Here is a 19,983-nt window from a genome sequence, read left to right on the forward strand (position 1 = left end):
GGGCCTGTGGGGCTTGTCCAGGTGGAATCACTCAAGCTGGACTTCCCAGGGAGGCAGCATCTACTCTAGATCCATATGGCTCCTGCTAGCTCCTGAGGGAGAGTGTTCCTATCTCCAGATGGAGGGTGCTCCTAAGGGAGAGTGTTCCTGTCTCCTGAGGGAGAGTGTTCCTGTCTCCTGAGGAAAGGTACTCCTGGCTTCTGAGGGAGAATGCTCTCCTGAGGGAGAGCTCCTATCTCCTTGGGGAAGGTGCTCCAGTTGCAGGAGATAGACTGGGAAAGACAGAGAGGGAGAGAGACAGCAGTTGCTTTGTCTAGAGCATCCTTATGGAGCCCAGGCAGTGGCAGATAAGGCTTGAGATAAAGAGGGGTCAGATCAGGAAGGTTCTAGAACATCAAGCACAAGGAAACCAAGACCTTCTTCTAGGGGTAGCAGGGAAGCTGTGAGATTTGTGAAGAGTGACACACACTTAAAGTCACTCTGGTGACTATGTAGGTGCCTCCTAAGTCACACTGAACACCTCACAGAAGTTTGAGAAGAAGCCAAGCGGATCCTTGTGCTCTGGGTGGGGATCAGTGGCAGCAGGCCATCAGGGACCCTTGAGTGGAGAAATGTTCTCTTTCTTGCTCATGGGAGAACCTGGGCCTCCATCCTGATCAAAAGATCCATGTCTGTGTAGGGAGCACCTCACAAAGAAAAGAAGAGAAGCCTGAAGCTAAAGTGTGTAAAAATAAGCCAGACAGGGGGGTGGCTGGGGTGGAAGGGGGGGGGGAGAGGGGGAGGAGGCTAGGGTCCTAGATGGGCATGGCCTCTGTGCCCTGAGTCCTGAGCACCATAGAAGGATGCCTCTTGGCCTCCATGACCCAAGAAGAAACCTGTGCTCAGTCAGGAGATGGGAAGCCTCCATTCAGCCTCCCTTCCTGTGACTCCCTGAGTGTGTCCCCAAGGGGTACCCACCTGTCTGCTCAGATTACTGGCTGGCAACAGCAGAAGGGTGCTGGTGGGAGGGGTGCAGGCAGTCCCTCTGCAAATCCCTAGTTAATGAATTCCAGGAATCTGCAGCCAGGGAACAGCCCCTTCTTTGGGGTTTGGTGAGAAGGGTGGGGGGATTAGGGCCTGGCAGCAGGGGTGCCTCCTCCTGGGGGGCTCAGTTTTCACCCCAGGAGAAATCTGAACTGGCATTGGCCCCCACTCATGCTTCCCCTTCGCAACAATCCCCTGTTCTTACAAGAGGCATTATCTGTCTAATCCCTGGCTGCCCGGGCTGGCTCCTGGGGTACAGGGGTGCTGGGACCCACATCAATTTCCCTCCCATCTGTCCCCTACCTTGTGTGTATGACATGTCTCCTCCTCAGCCCTGCTGGTAGTGGAGTGTAAGAGGAGGCAGACCGTGGCAAGGTTCCCATTCTAGTCCCGACCAGCAACATCCAATTCTCTCACACCTGCTTTTACGGGCACAGTCTGGTGGGTCCTTGGGTCGGTTGATGTGGACAGCATGGGTGGTCACTGTCCCTCGCTTAATTCTGAAGGTCAGTAGGCCAGACGGACTGAAGGCCGGTGCACTTTCGATGCACCCTGGGTCAGACATAGGCCTTTGGGTCCAAAGTGCAGCACTCCCTGGTTGTTGATCTTTTGGCAATTTCCTTAGGAGAGAGTTTTCCCTAGAAAGGATACTGTGTAGAGCACAGTGTTTCCAATACGTGCCCTGCAAATGGCAACGGGTTATCCTGACAGCTCTGTAACAGTCCCACTTCCCCTCTGTCCCCAGCAATGTTCATGGCTTGGCCAGAACCCTGGTCCTTGGTTGCTTGACTTCTGATGGATCTCTGTGAGCTCCTCTGAGGTTTGGATGGCTGTCGTGGCCTCTGGGAGTTACCAGATACTGAGTATTGGCATGCTGGCGGTAGCAGCCAGTGAGGCAGGTGCCCAGCCGGGCCTAGCTGACACCCTAGGGCTGATGGGAGAGGGCTCTGAGATGGCACCAAGGGGTCAGATAGTCTGATGGCCTCTGAAACTTTTCAGATGGCCAAGGTGACCAAGGTGGCCAGGGTGGCCAGGTGAGGGAGAAGATGCTTCATGAATCTTGACAGAGTTTGAGTAGCTAGGGACAGGCAGTATGCCAATGCAGGGTCCAGGGACAACCTTGATGCAGGCTCATGGCCAGCCCTGCAATTCCCTATCTGACAGAACTGAAAGGCCTCCATTAGGAAGGCTCAGCCACAGCTTTGAGGCTCACCTTCAGGCCCATACTGGGGTGACAGAGTCAATGTCATGATAGACAAGAGATTCCTTAACAGAAAGCTTCATGAAGGAAGCTGTGTGACCTCCAGGGATATCACCTTCTCTGGACCTCAGCATCCTGACCTTCAAGGCATGGGAAGCACGTCATTGCTGGATTAATTCCAGGTTTTTACTCTCCCATTGTTCCTGTCCCCTGCTCTGGAGTATGGAGTCCAAGAGAGAACCGTAGGCTCTGCCTTTCCAAACCTCAGTTTTCTCTCTGGTCAGAGAAGGCAGCTCTCACTCAGCTCAGATGCTAGGACCATAGGGTAAGAGGAAGGGAGGGGGGCAGTGACCAGTGGGGTGGGGTGGGCGTGGCCCTGGCTCCGGGCACACAAAGGGGCATGTGTCCTTGGTGGGCAGCAAGGGGTGGGCTGGACGACATGCTCAGGATGGGGATTTGGTCCCAGAGATGGCTTTATTATGTTTCCTTTTTAATTACAATGTCCCAGCTCCCACAAGGACAGCTTTTGTCAAGCAGCTTAGGGGAGGGCGGGAAGGAGACTGGGCTGGCCGCTGGCTGAGGGGTGCAGTGTTGCGGGCAGTGCTAACACCCACAGGGAGGGAGGTGTGGGACATGGGAGGGGAGGCAGCTGGTAGAGTGGGGGACAGGGAGCTGAGTTTGTCCCAACAGACATCTTCCTGCTCCACACTCTTGATTTTGACACCTGAAGTATTGGGTGGTTGACCAGCTCCTGCCCCTTGGTGTAGCTCAAGGGATCAAGCGAAGCCTTTGTACTTTGTTGACTGCTTCCATTTTCTGGGCTCTTCATTCATTCATTCATTCATTCATTCATTCTATTATCCTCCCTTCCTCCCTCCCTCCCTCCCTCCCTCCCTCCCTTCCTTCCTTCCTTCCTTCCCAAACACACCACCGAACAGTCTCTGTGGCAGGCAGCACTGCCAGGTTTCTCCACAGTAGTCAGCACATGGGTCCAGGCTAAGTTCTAGGGACAGAGGACTCATCTGCTCAAACAGTGATGTCATGCTTCAGGAAGGAGGGTCATGCTGCCAGCCTTCCCTTTACAATTAGGTTTGGCCCAGTGGGCTCATGGGAAACTTGTGTGTGAGCGTGTATATGTGTGCTTGTATGTATCTGTGTGCTGTGTGTATGTGTGATGTGTTTGTATGCATGTGTAGTGTATGGTGTAGTTTGGCATATATGTATGTGTGAGTGTGTGTGATATGTTTGTGTGTGATGTATGTATATGTTGTGTCTGTGTACTGTGTTATGTTATATACATCTGTGTGTTGAGTGTGTGTCATGTGTGTATCTGTTTGTGTGTGTGTCATGTGTGTATCTGTTTGTGTGTGTGTCTGTGTGCGTATGTGTGTGTGCACACATGTGTGTCTATTTGTGTGTATGTGTGCATATGCATGTGTGTTATGTGTGTATGTTTTGTATGTGTGTGAATGTGCATGTACTCAGTGCATTGTCACCTGGCCTGCATGCTTTTTTGTTTCTTTCTTTGGAAGCAACATGAGACACCTCAGACGGACAGAGTGAAGCAGCCACCACCCCTGCCAAGGCTGCAGCAGCAACCCATGTATCAGACTTTTAATATCAGACTTTTAAAAGCCTGGACAAACGTAGCTTCTCACATCTGCAACTCCAGCAGCCCAGAAGCAGAGGCCAGAAGATCATGAGTTTGAGGACAGCCTGGGTGACAGAATTAGATCCTACCTGAAAGAGCAAATATAGAACGAACCATCTCAAAGCGAATTCACCGTTTTTTAAAACCCAAGGCCTGTGAAGCCGAGACTCAGGCAGCCAGAGCTCTGGCTTCCCAAGTGTGTGACCCTCTGGTACTGTGGTCACCGCAGGCTCTATCCCTGCCCTCCCCATTGCTGCTGTGGACTTGGGGAGCAACGCTTATGACAGCCAGTGTACCTCCTCCTGGACAGAACCCCCTCACAGTGACACACATCCCCCACCTAGAACACCAGCACTCCTGTTGTACACAGTGTCCCTAGTCTGGGTCACCACACCACACTCATGAAGCTGGAAGTGAGGCTTGAACCTTAGTCCTTAACCTTCTGCTGGGCTTCTCTGAGTGGCAGGAACTGGGAACTTGAGAGTCTTAGGTGCCTCGGGCCACTAAGTGCTGGAAAGTGCTTTAGCTGAGGCCTTTGGACAGGAAGCTTGGTTCTGCCCTGGGTTGGGGGGAGGGTGGCTCCTGGGTTCCATCTCTCATGCCCATCCTCTAGCCCAGGAAGTTCTCTGCTCTCTTCACAGATCTTCTTGGATTACTCTAAATGAAATAGCAAAACAATCCTCCTGGCCCTTGGTACCCACTGACATAAAGCTCTGGAATCTGGTGACCAGGGCTAGAGCATGCTGGTCCTCGGGATGGAGACTCCTCTGGGAGGGGACTTTGGTCCATTTACTGCTGTGTCATAGCCTTTGGATGAGCTAGAACGCTGTGCCCACTTTACAGATGGGCAAGCTCAGAAAAGGCAAATGGCCCTTCTGAGGCATAGGAGTTCTGCGGCAGTGCTCTCCCCGGCTCTTCAGTGAGGACCCCTCCAGCATCTCTGTTATCAATGTCACCTGCTGCTCCTGCCCAGATCTGAAGACCACTCCCATTGCCGCTGTCCTTCTGCCTCTGGAAAAGGCTGTGCCCTCCAGAGGAAGGCTGATTTAATGCTGGCCCAAGTGCTGACAGGTGAGGAGAACAGGGGCGATGTGAGGGGAAGCGCTTGCCGCCCTGCCAAGAGCCCCATCTGGATGGCCGGGCTGCAACCCGATCTGAAGGCGCGAGAGCTGGGCTATTTTAGGGGTTGCACGGAGGCCCAGGCACCTTGGCAGGGGGCAAGGGTTCTTCTTGACCCTGATACAGCTTGGGACATAGACTCTGGCTTGTGAGTCATTCCAGAGGGCTGAGATGGGGTAGGTAGGGATCTTCCTTCAGTAGACAGGCTGAGGGGGCTGGTCCAAGGCCTTATGGGAAGTCGTGACTCCAGAGACTAGAGGCTCCAAAGCCACAGGTGTGAACAGAAGGGTCACATACTGGGGTCTTTGCCCCAGCTCGGCCATTATCTTGCTGCGTGACCCGGGGGAAGTCACCTTTCCTTTATTGGCTGCAGCACCCTCATTTGCTTCATTTGGAGACTTCAGGTCTTATGCACTTCTGGGCTTCTAGTGTTTTGGCAAAAAAAAAAAAAAAAAAAAAAAAAAAAAAAAAAAAAAAAGAAAGAAAGAAAAGAAAAGAAAAATAAACGTTTAGGTAAAGTTGTAGGAACAGAGGACACGCTTCAAGGTTCAAGAGGAAGAGAAGAAATCTCAGTTTTGAGGACTCTGAGGGCTGACAGAGCTGGGCTTATTACAGCCCACGGGGCAGCCCAGCTAATGCAGTGTTCAGAGCCCAGCCCACGGGGTAGAATTCCCTGGGATTGAGAAGAAGGTGATGTCTATAAGGATCAGGGAGGATCTGCAGTAGACACCAGGGGCACAGGTGGACCCCAAGGCCTTGCTTTCTGGTCATTGAGCCAGGCCCTGCCCCCTGCTGCTGGGCTGCTGTGGGCAGCAGTACCTACTAGAGACACGGTGCAAAGGGTGAGTGTGTGCACAGAGTCCATAAAGACAACTGGGCCTGCCCCTCTTGTACCCACCAGCCAGAGCCAGTGCTTCCCCACCATGGCCCAGGCCCTGGGAAATGTCTTCTTGGGTGTGCATCTCTCTTGCTAAACTACGAGGTCCAAGCATGGGTGTCATCATGGGGTCTGGACAGGCGAGGACCACTCCCAGACCAGCCATACCACCCGTAGCTCATGCTATAGGAATGAATGCAGCTTAGCTCTTTGTGGCCCTGCTATTCTGTCATGTAGAGACCAGACCTCCCTGGATACCAGTAGACAAGACAAAGGGTAGTGCTTTGCAACCTCCTTGGCCTTGGGAGTCTACAGGACAGAGACAGGGACGAGGCTATGCAGAAGGAAGAAGTAGCCTCTCAGGCCTTGGGCTGGAGACCCTCAGCAGTTCCCGAGGCAGCAGGTTTCTGGGCCTCTTCTCTGACCCCCAAGTGTTAACAAGGAGTCCCCCAATCACCAGTGAGTTGGGAAGCTGGACCCCACAGGAGGAGGGGACTGCAGGCATCATTTCCACCCCAGAGGCTGGGGGAAGGCAATGGTGTCAGGGGAGAGCTGGGCCTCTGGGATGTGGAGAGTCAAGGTGCTAGAAAGTGATTTGAGGTTTTGGGAGCCCCAGGATGTCTTGGGGTCACATTATTTTAGGGTTTATGAGTGGAAGGCAGAAGGATTGTCATGAGTTCAAGGCCAGCCTGGACTATATAATATGTTATTATTTTGAAGAGGAGAAGGGAGAAGAAGAGGAAAAGAGAGAAAGGAGATGGGGGAGAGGGAATAGGAGGAGGGGGTGGGTGGGGGGAAGAGAAGGAGACAGAAGTAGAAGAGGAGGAGGAGGAATAGGAGGAGGAAGAGGAAGAAGAAAACAGAATGTAGAAATTCAGAAGTGTCTGGGGCTGGGATTGTAGCTAAGTCGGTAGAGTATTTACTTAACATGCACAAAGTCCTCAACGCTTTTACAGAGCAGGGCATGGTGGTGCATCGTGTGATCCTAGCACCAGGAAGTGCAAGCAGGATGATCAGAAACTCCAGGCTGGGACGCAGAGATGGCTCAGCAGTAGAATGTGAGCTGCCCTTCCAGAGGCCCCGAGTTCACTTCTCAGCACCTGTAGCTCCAGATCCAAGGCCTCTGATTCCTCTGATCTCTACAGGCACCTGCGCCTGTGCACACACATGTCATTAAAAACAATAAAAAAATCTCTAAGGAAAAAAATGAGGCTAACCTAGGCTACACAGGACTCTGTGTCAAAGTAAAACAAAACAGAACTCAGACACCTATCTGTACAGTCAGGGTGACTGCCTGGCTAAGGGCTCAGAACTCATAAACACTTTTGAGCTGTATGGACAGACTTCCCAGCACTGTGGGAAATCATGGACGGTGAGCAAGTATATTCACTTTTGTGATGCTTGGCCCCCACATCTGGAAGATGGGGACAGTGGCTCCTGTCTGGTGCTGTGCTTTGGAGTGCAAGTCATGCGAGGGGCTTGACTGGTACTTGACACAGTGGTAATGTCCTAGAAGGCAGGGCCACTGGCATGCTATCACAACTGGTGTTCTGGGAACAAGCCATCCAGACAGACTTCTGGGAAGAGCAGAGGAAAGGCGCTGTGCCTTTGGGGACCTGGGTAGACTTGGGGAGCATCAGGAAGTGTGGATGAGTCCCAGGGATGGGAGAGAGAGCAGTAATTTGGGAAGGCCTAGACTTGTAGGAATAGTTTAAACCTGGGGCATGGGAGTAGAGTGAAAGAAGACTCAGGGGTGACCCCACTTTACAGGTATGCAAACTGAGGCCCACTGAGGCCCTCAATCAGGTGGGCTTTACTTTCTAGGGCACATGTGGTAATCTGGAGGCCTCACTGAGCCTCTCCAGATGCCTTCATGAAGACCATGCTGACTGGCAGGGAGAAGGTGGGTCTAAGCCTCACCCAGGACAGTTAGCTTGTGTGTCTGTTGAGGTTCCTCACGAGCAAAAATTGGATCAAAAATTATACGACAAAACCACCTAAAAATAATATTTTGAGAATGAAAGAAATGCAGGCTGGAAGCAAGCTTGATGAGTCACAGCCAGCACACAGCAGACTGGGGCTGGGGTCCCTTGGCTGCACACACAGCCTGGTTCCCTCTCGATGATGGCAAGGCAGGGCCTCCTGCTCAGGGTAGCAGCCGGTCCAGCAGCCCCTCCATGGTCTTTATTGGTTCCTTAATGGGCTCTTGGAGACCTGGCACCTGCCTCTTTTTCTGTTCTAATAAAAGGCAGATGCCCTGGGGTTGTGGGGGTCGGCATGGTGTTGGGGGGTTGGATCTGGCTCGTGGCCACACTGGGCGACACATTCCTGAGACCTGACTCATAGGGAAACGTCTTCTTCGTGTCTCCTCAGTGCTTTGGGGCCCTGCAGCTGTGGGTACATTTCTCTTCTGTCAGGATCTCTTCTCTCCGGTCAGAGCTGGGGCTTGGGAGCCCCGGGCCCATCCTGGGCTGTGGAGACTGAGGACAGAGAGGGCACAGGTGTCTCAGTGGCACACTGCAGAATATGGAACCAAATGTGCAGGGAAAGTGGCTTTCAACCAGGTGGACTTTGCCTTCCAGGGCACATGGTACCAACTGGCAGTGTGGGTCCCTTCTTATGCTCTTGGCATTTAGGAAGGAGAGGCGAGGGGTGTGGCTAAAACTTCTATGTGGCCAGAGGATGTCTCTACAATGGAGAGTTGTCAGTAGGCTAGGAGATGGGGTAGCCTGGGTCTAGGACTGCCTCAAGGGTTCCCAGGTCTGGGCCATGTCCTCTCCCTGTGCCTCTCTCTGTGGTAGGCTGGGATAGGACACGGCAGGCTCCAACCTGTCCACTGTCAGGCAGGTCTGGATGCTTAGCGAACCTTCAGCTCCCAGCTGGAAGACACCAGGATCCAGCTGCATCTCTGTCACAAGATAAGGGAGCTTCAAGCAGGAGGCCAAAAGGTCACAATCAGAGGACACCAGGGTGCCAGAAAAGCTCTGACCGCTATGGGAAGCCCAGCCAGGTGGCATCGCTCTGTGGGCCTCTGCCCAGTCTTTTGCTCAGTATTGTGTGGCTCTGTCTCTGAGAGTCCCAGGCTGGGGAGGGGTGGGGGGGTGGCGGCTGATAGTTTGGGTTTCTAGGCTGCATTTGTGTGTTGCTGAATCTGTAAATCAACACAGGGGTGGCCAGCTCCTCCAAACCCACCTTGTCTCCTGATTTTGTAAAGAGATTTTCCTGACACCCACCCATGTCTCTTTGGCTTTAAGATCCTGGTTATTCTCTATTTGTCCCTCAAAAAGACTTCGTGTGTCAGTGGGCTGATTTCAGACTGCAGTCGTTTGTCTCTTGGGAATTGGAAGGATGTCATTGATTGGGGTCTCAAGGGACAACAGGAAGGGACTAGTTCACGGATCAGGGTCTCTACTTTGGCTTCCTCTCCTGTGCCTCAGTTTCCCCTGGTGACGTGGAAATGGCCTTACCTGTCTGACAGTGAGGGCTACATTGAGGCCCAGCATGGTGCTGGGTAAGGAGAGAAAGTCATGCCCTGGCCAAGCTGGCTGAGCTGCGTTATTTATGGGTTTTGGCCGGGAGGGGGCCGTGGGCCTCTGGCTGTGTCTGACCTAAATTCTTACACTTACAGGAAATTGGAGCCCTCGGAAGCAGGTGCGCTGGTGGCCAAGGGTGGGATGGCAGAGGTAAGGGGAAGGAAGTGGGGGCTGACCCAGCTCAGAGCTGGAGGCAGGGCTTGGGCTAGTGCCTCTTTCCCCAGGAACAAGGACTATACCCAAAAGCCGTGCTTTGCTTTGGTAACCCTTGCTGCAGGCCTGTGCAGGAAGATTGTATTCTCCATCTTGCAGATGGGAAGACAGAGACCCAAAGATGCATTCACTCGTCTGTGAGCATGTATCAGATGTAGGCTCAGGAAGGGCTGGGTAATTTCACCTCCTCTGTTCTCTTGTATCTATATCACCCTCCACTATCCAGTGAGAAGTTTACCTGACATTCCACAACGCTCCGGTTTTGGGGTAGGTTTGGTGGTTACCTGCAGAGTGAGGGGGCAGAGACTGTGGGATATTGTCTGCTGTGAGCAACTGTGGGCTCTCAGGATGCAGGTCTGGAAGAGCCAGGCATCAGCAGGCAGAGTGACAGGTGTGACCTGAGGCCTGGGGCTGCAGGTGCCCTGTTGTCACCCATCTGTCAGGAGAATGGAGACGGCCCTGTGATTGACAGAGGAGGGATTTCTGGGCCGAGTATCTTGAAGTTTGTTTGGAGGGACTGAAAAAGAATTCACTGCTGGAGACCTTCCTCTCTTATCAGGATACAAAGTTGCAAATACTAGGCTTTCCCAGTGGAGAAACCACAACAAACCCCACACTACATAGAACATGTTAGGAGAACAGATAACCAGAACAGCACCCAGGCCAGGAAATTGCCATCTCTTTATTTATTGTTACAATTATGTAAAAGCATTTTTTATCTTTAGCCATTGATTGGTATGTGTGTGTATGTTTATATTTGTGTGTATGTATGTTAGTGTGTGTGTATAAGCATGTATGTGTGTCTATATAAGTGTATATGCATGTATATGAACATGTGAATGTGTATGTGTCTGTGTATGTGTGTGTCTGTGTATGTTTATATTTGTGTGTATGTATGTTAGTGTGTGTGTGTATAAGCATGTATGTGTGTCTGTATAAGTGTATATGTATGTATATGAACATGTGAATGTGTATGTGTCTGTAAGTGTGTGTGTGTGTGTCTGTGTGTTTAGATCAGAAGACAGCAGCTCTGGGGAGTTCATTCTTGTTGAGGCTGGGTCTGTCTTGAACTCCAGGCTAGTTGTTTCATGAACGTCTGGATTATTCCTCTGTCTCCACTTCCCTGCTCACTGTAGGAATGCTGGAGCTATAGAGGTCCACCACAGCATCTGATTTTTAAATGAAGATTCTCGTTCCAGGCTTTTGAAATTAGTGCATTATCCGGTGTCACGGTCAGTGTTCTAGTGTATGAAGAGACACTGTGACCACCGCAACTCATTTACCCAGGGCTGGCTTATCGCTGCAGGGATTTAGCCTGTTACCATCATGGCAGGAAGCGTGGTGGTATAGCGGATGTGGAGGCTGAGGGTTCTACCTCTGGGTCTGCAGGCAGCAGGAAGAGAGAGACACTGGGTCCTGGCTTGTGCTTTTGAAACCCCAAAGCACATCCCCGATGACGATGACGTACTTCCCCCAACAAGGCTACACCCACTCCAAGGCCACACCTCCTAATTCCTCTCAAGCACTCCCTAATGACCAAGCAATCAAATATTCGCGTTTATTGGGGAGTGGGGGGGCTTCCTATTCAAACCATCACATCCAGTGAGCCCTTTCGTTGTGTTATATTATTTGGTTTTTTGAAATAGACTCTCAGTGTGTCTCAGGCTAGCCTTCAATGTAGCCAAGGACGACCTTGAACTTCTGATGTTTCTCCCTCCACTCCCATGCTAGGATGATTGGCATGTGCATCCTGGGTTGTGCCACACCAGGAATGGGACCCAGAGTTTTGTGCACACTAAGCAAGTTCTTTGTCTACTGAGTCACACCCCAGTCCCGCATCGTTTTAATTCCTCCACTTTGCTCCTCTGTCTACTGCTGATTTCCACCCCACCCTTTCTTGCTTTAACCGTGCGAACAAATTACTGGGGTCTTGAGAGGAGCATGCAGTGTAAGGCCTAGGGCGCAAGAGTTTGTGGGGATGACTGGGCTCAAGCACATGCGTCTCGGGATGTTAACGATCTCATGGAATCATGTTTCCCTAGGGAGTGAGAGAAAGAGACTTGGCATCATAACAGTGGCTCAAGGAGTGTCAGATGACTGAAGGAGAACACAGTGTATGTGAGTCAGAGAGCACAGAACACATGTGAGTTGTGTTCGAGTGTGGACATCCATGGGAACACACGGGCACGCAGTTGCACCCATGGACAGGCAGTGTGTGCTTCTCTGGCATTCTGGGTTTGGAGGACTGTTCTCCTCTCGCAGCTCTGCCCCACAGCCACCCCACCCACAGACAGATGGGCAGAGCGCACTGTGGCATTTGGTGTAGGCCTTGTGGGGACAGGCTGGGTGTGTGGAATTCACAGCTCCCTCTCTTATCCTGCCCCCTTCCTCTCTGCCGTGACATGCTGGCAAGTTGATCCAAGAGAAGCTCTGGGTACTGCAGAGAGGCTGGCTCGGAGTGTGTGAGTGTGTACCCCCTCCCCACTGTGGTGCTTATGCTCACTTGTACACAAGGGGAAGCTGAGGCCTGGGGGCAGAGAGGAGGATAGAAGCAGACGCCTGGGACCAGCTTTGAGCTCTCCCGGCTTGGAGGTGCTTATCTAGCTGACAGCTGTTGGGCACCAGTGCGGTGAGCTTTAGGCCAGACTCAGGGTAAAGGTGGTGAGGGAATGTGGCCGTTGCAGGCCTAGAGATGCTTCTAGAAAAGTAGAAGAGAGAGGGAGGGGTTTCTTGGGAAAAGGAGCAACAGTGGATGATCTAGGAAGTAGGTTCTGAGGGCCAGCCTGAGGACCTCGGTTTGCTCCTGAGTGAGTGAAGGTAGGGTAGACACACCCCTTAATCCCAAATGTATAATAACCTTTTTTTTCGGCTTATTTCTTTTGCGATGGGGTCTCTTACTGAGACTGGAGCTCACCGTTTCAGTTCAGCTGTGTGGCCAGTGAGCCCCGTGGGGTTCCCCTGCCTCTGCCCCTCTGCACTAGGGCCACATGCATTCACTTCTCCTTTATGTAAATACTGGGGATCTGACCTCAGGTCCTCATGATTGTGGAACAAGCTCTTTACCCACTGAGCCATCTTCCCAGCCCTAAACCTGCCCTTTCAACCCCATGGACCAGGTCCCTAAGGTTTCCCTGCCCTGGAAGGACAGAGCTTTGATTGGAAGTTACTGCCTTCCTTTCCCTCTCATCCATTGGCCTTTATATGTAGGTGACAATGACCTCAGACTCCTGATCACCCTCCTACTCCAAAGTGCTGGCGTTATAGGTCTGTGCCTCCTTGCCCTGCCTGACTTAGGGACAGAATGGAGTCTAGAACCTGGTGACCTCCTCTCCCAGGGAGCATTCCTACTCTGCCAAGGGGTTTTAGGTGGCTTGGGGCTTTGGGTCACTCAACAGTCCTGAGAGTTGGCTTGAGGTCTAGGCTTGTTCGCTGCTGGTTGGATTCAGCCAGAGGGGAGGGTGGGAACTGAAGGGCCATCTCCCTCTTTGCTAAGCCCTTCAATATCCAGCTGCAGCTCTCCTATGGGCTCCAGGGCTCGGTCCCCACTTTAGCCTCCAGGCTTGAGTGTGCTAAGCCCTCCTCACCCTTTCCACCTCACACTCTGGAACCCCTTTTCTGTGAGTTCTTCTGATGATTCCATTATCCATGGTTACTCTGAGAACCCGCTCCCCTCCTCTGTCCTCAGCTGTCCCTCCCTCCCTCGGTCCTCTGCTGGCTCCTGCCTTCCCCTTGGTTTGGTTGAGGAATGCCACTTTCAAGTCCCTGGTTGGGGGAGAGCCCTACTCCAGAGTTGTTTCAGACAAACAGACTCCGTGGTCTCAGTATTAAACAAATAGGGGCTTGCCTGATGGGGCTGTTTGGCCCTGGGGGCTGGGAGGGGTTTTGCTGCTGGCTGGATGGCCTGGTTTGTTCACACACCACAGCTTGCCTTAGTTCTGGGGTTTTCTGGGCCTACCCTGGGTCTGAGCCCAGGATCCGTTGAAGCTTCCCTGAAGTGAGGCTACAGGAAGATTCCAGGAAGTTCTTCCCACATGTGACCACCTCCTCTCTTGCGTTCTGTCCACTTTATAGGGCTCCTCTCATCCGGCCTCAGCCACCCTCAACCACCTCCAAGATACAAACTTGTTAGCTGCTTGTGGGAAGACTGAAGTGAGTGAGAGTAGAGGAGGGAGAAGAGCCAGGACACCACCAACATCGTTGAGCCAGGAGGGGTGACGCCTGGACCAGGACCAGGTGGTAGCTATACAGGTGGGGAAAAGCAGCTGTTTTCCAGAAAATCTTCTGTCCTCAAATCGGCCCTGTGTGGGAAACAGTCTAGGATTCCTCAGTGGACCTATGGCTCTTGACCTTGGCTACTTGTTCCTGTGAGACCACCCATTTGTGGTCCTTCTTAAGGGTGGGCCACCCAATGTCATGGATGGATGTTGTGCATCTGACCCGTGGTTATCCACCCTCCGTGGAGGTGATGTGTCCAGGGACTGGGCTCCCCTGCTGCTGACAACACCCTGAGCCACTGGTACAGGTCACTAGAAAGACCTGGCCCTATGCCACCTTTCCTCGTCTTCTGCCTTCTGCAAAGTGCCCAGTGTCAGGGACCAACCTCCGTCCTGTTCCAGCATGCATTGCCTCTGCAACCTTCCATCCACCTGAGAAGTTGGGGTGCTCCCAGTGCTGTGGCAGGTCCCGAAGAGGTAGCCCTTAGCTGAATGGGGCAGGTCTGGGATGGGAACCCAGGTGGCCTGACTTCCAGCCCTGGCCCTGTCTTCTTAGTCTGAGCCCTCCCTTGTCCCTATCCAAGCTGAGGCGAGCCAGAGTAGGGCTCCAAGTCTTTCTCATCCACAGATAAATATTTGTTTCTTCCAGTGTAAATACCCCCTCGTGTTTAATGAGGCGATCCCAGGCCATTTCCTGGCACGGCTCAGTGCCTAGAAATCTCTCACTCTGGAAGGAACAGGCCTAGGCAAAGGGAGGGCTACTAATGAGAGACTTGGGTCCTCTCAGCCAATCTTATTTACAGACAGGGAATTAGCAGCTCAGAGAGAGCAACTGACCACCCAAGGTCACACAGCCAGAACCCACAAGGCCCACCTCTTGTCTCCAGGCTCGAATGCTCTCTTTGATGGCCTCTGGTAGCTCCTGGATATTTTGTCTAGGGCCCAGGGTTCTTGGTCCACCTTCCAGCTTGCTGACAGCAGGCAGGTGAGCCACACACCCCACCTCTGCCTTCACTTGGCATCTCCAGTCAATGTGGCACCCCCACCCCCGACCCCACTCCCACCCCTGGGCACGGGCCCCCTCCTGCCATCCCACTTAAAGTGATACTTGTATGAATTACGCTTTTATGTTATTACACGTGGGGCTATAAAAGCAATGTTCAGGGAGGCTGAGGTAAGGCCCCCGCGACTTTGCAATTTCCTGGTCTGGCCTGGCTCTGCTCCGCGTCGAGAATTTTTCATTAATGTGTGCAGGTGACGCCATGGGGGCAGCAGCAGGCCAGGTATGCTCCCATGACAGGGTCCCTTCCCAGACTTCACTGGGCTGGCTTGGCCTGTCGGATGGTGCATACAGAACCAACGTGTGCTTGGCATCTGCATCACACTGCATGTATGTGGCTTCCTTGAATTCTCAAGCTCAAAAGAGAGAGAGAAAAAAGATGGAGTACATACCTCTCAGGTTAGCCTCAATTCTGTCTGAGCATCCTTTTCCCTCCCAGGTTATGGACCCTTTCCCATGCGCTCACATTGTGTGGTACACCTTGCAGTCTGTTGGAGGAAGGGAACCTCCCCTCCAAGTCCTGAAGTGTTGGTATCCCTATGTGTTCAATGGAGTCCTCAAGTGGGGCATAGTAGCACAGGCTACTTGTGGGAGGCTGAGGCAGGAGGATCACCAGTTCAAGGCTATCTTGAATTATAAAGTGAGTTCAAGGCCAACCCAGACAATTTAGTGAAACCGTATCCCAAAGCAAATTAAAAGAGGGCTGGCAATATATCTTCGTGGGAGAGTGTTCCCTTGCACAGATGAATCCCTGGATTCAATTCTCAGCACCATAGAACCAGAGAGAGAAAGAGAGGTCCAAATGGACACATTGAGACTCTGTTTTCTAGAAGGTTCCAGAATAGACAGAGCAGGAAGAGGAGTAATGGGACAGTTTGGGAGTGTGTGTGTGTGTGTGTGTGTGTGTGTGTGTGTATGTGAGTGAATGTCTGTGAGTGTGTATGTGTATTTGAGTGTGTGTAAGAGTGTGTGTGACTGTGTGTGACTGTGTGTGTGAGTGTGTATGTGTGCGACTATGTTAGTGTGTGAGTGTGAGAGTGTGTGACTGTGTCAGTGTATATGTATGTGAGTGAGTGTGTGAGAGTGTGTGACTGTGTGTGACTGTGTGTGACTGTGTGTGTGTGTATGTGTGTGTAAGTGAGTGTGTGAGAGTACATGTGACTGTGTATATGAGAGTGTGTGAGCGTGTAATCTGCATAGGGGCTGATTCTCTCCCATGCACAGGCCTTTTTGACTCCACTCCCACCCTAGCAGGAAATCATCCTGGGAGCTGCAGGCAAAACCAACGCTGAATTAAACACCCAGGTCCAAATGGCCCAGGCTTCAGCGTGAGTGGGTCTCTTCCGAGGCTGCTGGCTTCCACTCCAGGCAAACACAGAGTCGAGCACAGAGTGGTGGGGGGCCTTTCTGTCCTGCATTGACCGAGGTTAGCTGAGCACAGAAGGCCAGCAGATGTCCCCTTTCTGGACTTGGTGACTCATGGCCTTCCCACTGGAGTGAGGGATCCAGCCAGCCTAAGCCCACTTGGCTGGTGGGGATGCAGGGCAGAGTTCAGGGTAAACATGACGGTCAAGGAGGGAGGTTCAGTTGGGGGTGAAGATGAGGACAGGATGTCTTGCTCTGCAGACAGTAGGCGTGGCTATCCTAAGATGGGCAGGGCTGTCTGCAGAGGGTTGCAAACAGTGCCAGAGGTGCACAAAGGAGGGTCATCATCACCCGGTGGGCTCAGGACAGATCTTTCCATCGTTGGACTCTGCTAGAGGGACAGGGGACACTTTCTGGGAAAAGACAGAGTGACAAAAACTCTGACTTGTGTAGCTGACACTGTTTCTGCTACAATGGTTTCAGAAACTATAGCCTGAAAAAAGCTCTGACACATCTGACACAGATGAGCGTGGCCAAATTCTAATAAAACTTTATTTGTAAGCACAAGCAGTGGGCCAACCTTACAGAGCCTATGATACGGGCTTGTGGGTAGGGCTGGAGGCATTGGCCTCTCTGTGGGTTTTTGGCTTTATTCCACTTAAAGGGGCTCTCGTTTCTTTCCACCCTTTCAGAATCCTTAACTCCAATCTGTCCCCCATCCCACCCCATTTTCTTTTCTTTTTTTCTTTTTCTTCTTTTTTCTTTTTGGTTTTTCCAGGCAGGGTTTCTCTGTGTAGGCCTGGCTGTCCTGGAACTCACTCTGTAGACCAGGCTGGCTTAGAACTCAGAAATCCGCCTGCCTCTGCCTCCCAAGTGCTGGGATTAAAGGTGTACATCACCACTGCCTGGCTCCATTTTCTTTATTGTACCCCCCAAATCTGTTTTATCTAGCAACTATGTCCACATGTTGCCTCACACCCCGGGGATTCATCCAGCTTCTTATCTCTTCATCAGTTCTTCGGTTCAGTCCCAAGCAAATCTTTGCTTAAAAATGAAGTCCTGTCTCTGTTCCACCCTCAGCACTAGGAATGCCCTGAGGGAGCCTGGCATCTTGTCAGACTGAATGGTGGGAATGGCAGGGACAAAGAGCACAGGTGAGTGGATGAAGAGCATCTGTGGGAAACTCTAGTTATGCCGAAGGTGCGACAAGTGGGACTTGGTTCTGAAGAACCTGCAGTTCCAGGCTCAGGAATGGGGGTGCCCAATGCAGGGTAAAAAGCAGGGGTGTGGTCAGACCTAGGCTCTGGATGCATCAGTTTAGATGTGGAGAGGGCTTGCCGAGTGGGTGGCTAGAGCATCTTCAGCTGGGGTTTCTCCCATCTCCTGTCCCTTCCTACTTCTGGTTGCCATAGATAGAGGGCACCGGAAGCAGTAGCTTCCAGTGGTTTCTGGAAACCTAGCCTGCCCAATCGGGGGCAGGACATAGGAAGCAATGGCTCACTTCTGTCCCCCCTCCCCTACTTCCCTCCCTGATAGTCCCTATCTGTGACTCACCCTCCCTCTTCCTGCTCCTGGGGCCTCTTGCCCTGCCTGTGTTGGCAATCAGTGATGTTGGTCTCCATGGAGCCACTTCCAGGATCTCCCACTCTGGCCACACAGCCCACAGCAGCCTCAGTTCCGAGTTCAGCCTGCTGTGTACTTCTGGGGAGCCTCTACTCTTTCTCTCTCCTCTGTTTCCTGGATCAGTCCTCAGTTCTGACCGACCTCACAGAGTCCAATGATGCCAGGCAGCTGCCTTAACCTTCCCTGGTCGCTATCAACACATATCAGTTGCTAACTGGGGTTACTCAATGTTGCTACCAAATGACTCAGAAAACAATGGATGGAGAGATGGTGCTATTGGTTGCCTGGGATGAGCTGTGGGAAGAGCTGGCAACCTGTTATGTGCTCGGCTAAAATAGGTGGATCCCCAGGTAACATACGGTTAGTCACTCACTGGCTGACTGTGCTATTTAGGAAGCCTCTGTCTGTCTGTCTGTCTGTCTGTCTGTCTGTCTGTCTGTCTGTCTCTGTGTCTGTATCTGTCTCTCTCTGTTTCTCTGTCTCTCTCTCTCTCTCGCTCGCTCGCTCTTTCTCTCTTTCTCTCTCTCCTTCAGTGATCCGAGGATGGCAGCAAACCCCATATCCTAGAATGCCACATGCATTCAGAGAAAACAGACCATGACAGTGTCTGTCCTTCACCGAGCTCAACTCCCACTTTTATTATCATAAATTAGTACCCTGTCTTGTGTGTCTGACAGACTCAGACCTTCATAGCTGTCTCTGTGGTTCCTGCTTGGTGGAAGAAGAGCCAAGGTTCAGAGAGGTGGAGCGCTTGCTTCAGGTCACACAGCAGCTGGGCCCAGGGATAAAAACAGAGTGAAGATAGTGAGATTTGAGGGTGACCACTGATCTTTTTTTTACCTGACCCCAGTCTCAGACCTTGAGCATCAAGTGTCTCAGCCAGCCAGTCCCTGGGCCCCTTCCCACGATCCCGGGCCCTGACCTTCCTGTCCCACTGGGCTCCTGATGTTCCACGTCTGGAAAGTTCCTGAAGCCTAGGAGAGATAAGGAGTGTCTTGCCCAGGCTTTGGGCAGAGCCTGCCTGTGGCCCTTTTGATCAGAGGCCACATGGTGCCAGCCAGCTGCTTGGCAAGCAGGTTATCTATGGTGGGAACAGCCTGGGAGATCCACCTGGACAGCTACTTCCCCTTGACACTGCAACAGTGCCTGTCCCTGCAGACAGGAAGCTGTCCCTATACCACTGGTGGAACCAGAAGGCTTGGCAGCCAGCCAGCTCTTTTATCTTCTATGGGAAGTGGACCAGGGGAGTGGGCCTGGCTTGGTCCACTGGTCCATTTCCCTGGCAAGTGTGGGAGCAGGGTACAGTAGGGTCGACTCCCAAACTGCACTGATGTCTAGATCCTGATGGAGGATAGACTATAGACAGAACTTCCCTGGGGAACTCCATCCCAAGGGACTGGGCAGACCCGTTTCTAAGACATCTCTGAGCTGCATCCTTCCGGGCCTAGGTGCCACATTGTCCTAATAAGGTGGCAGCTTCGTGTCCTGGCACTGCTCAGAGCTTTCTGGTCTACTGAAGGACCCCAGCCCCAACAATCCTACGGTCCTTGCTGTTGGCTGGGTACATATGTGAGTTTCCATTTGCTTATTTATAAAGTGGAGACCCAGGCTCCGCACAGAGCAGTGTGGGAAGTCCAATAGATGGTGTAGGAGACTTGCCAGGTCAAAATGTCATGTTTGGGCTCCATCTCCAAACCCCAACCCTGGAGAGAGCCCCCCCCATACCATCTCCAGAAGCCATGCTAAGATGAAGGCCACTCGGTTTATAGGACCAGTCCCCAAGGCAAGTTATATCCTAAGGGACATTCCCTGTTGCCCATTTTATCCTTCCATCCACTCAAGGAACAGGGTATGATGTCCCTATGTTTACAAACAGGGAAACTGAGGCACACTAACAGAAACTCAGCACCTCGCCGAGTTCTCTCTGGAGGATGTCAGGTGTCCTGCTCGATCACTCTCTGTCTTATTCCCTTGATACAGGGTCATCATGAACCCAGAGTCAGGCTGGTAGCCAGGAAGTCCCGTGAGCCTCTTAGCGCTGCCTCAGCATGGGTTGCAGCTGCATATGTCTGCACAGTGGTTTGCACAGGTGCTGGACCCAGGC

At 52.3% G+C, this 19,983-nt stretch overlaps 1 long non-coding RNA gene across 3 annotated transcripts in view; it reads left to right on the top strand.

Annotated features, from left to right (window-relative positions):
* The window catches only part of LOC143442316 (uncharacterized), a 59,544-nt gene that overhangs the window by 31,868 nt on the left and 7,693 nt on the right, over positions 1 to 19,983 (top strand). For 2 of the 3 annotated variants that reach the window (XR_013110378.1, XR_013110379.1), the window contains exon 4: positions 13,689 to 13,865. This is a non-coding gene — a long non-coding RNA (uncharacterized LOC143442316). Of the gene's footprint in view, positions 1 to 9,497; positions 9,555 to 13,688; positions 13,866 to 19,983 lie in introns of those variants that run through there. The other variant, XR_013110380.1, reaches the window with a different exon arrangement.

Source organism: Arvicanthis niloticus, chromosome 5 (genome assembly GCF_011762505.2).
Source record: "Arvicanthis niloticus isolate mArvNil1 chromosome 5, mArvNil1.pat.X, whole genome shotgun sequence".
Lineage (NCBI taxonomy): Eukaryota > Metazoa > Chordata > Mammalia > Rodentia > Muridae > Arvicanthis > Arvicanthis niloticus.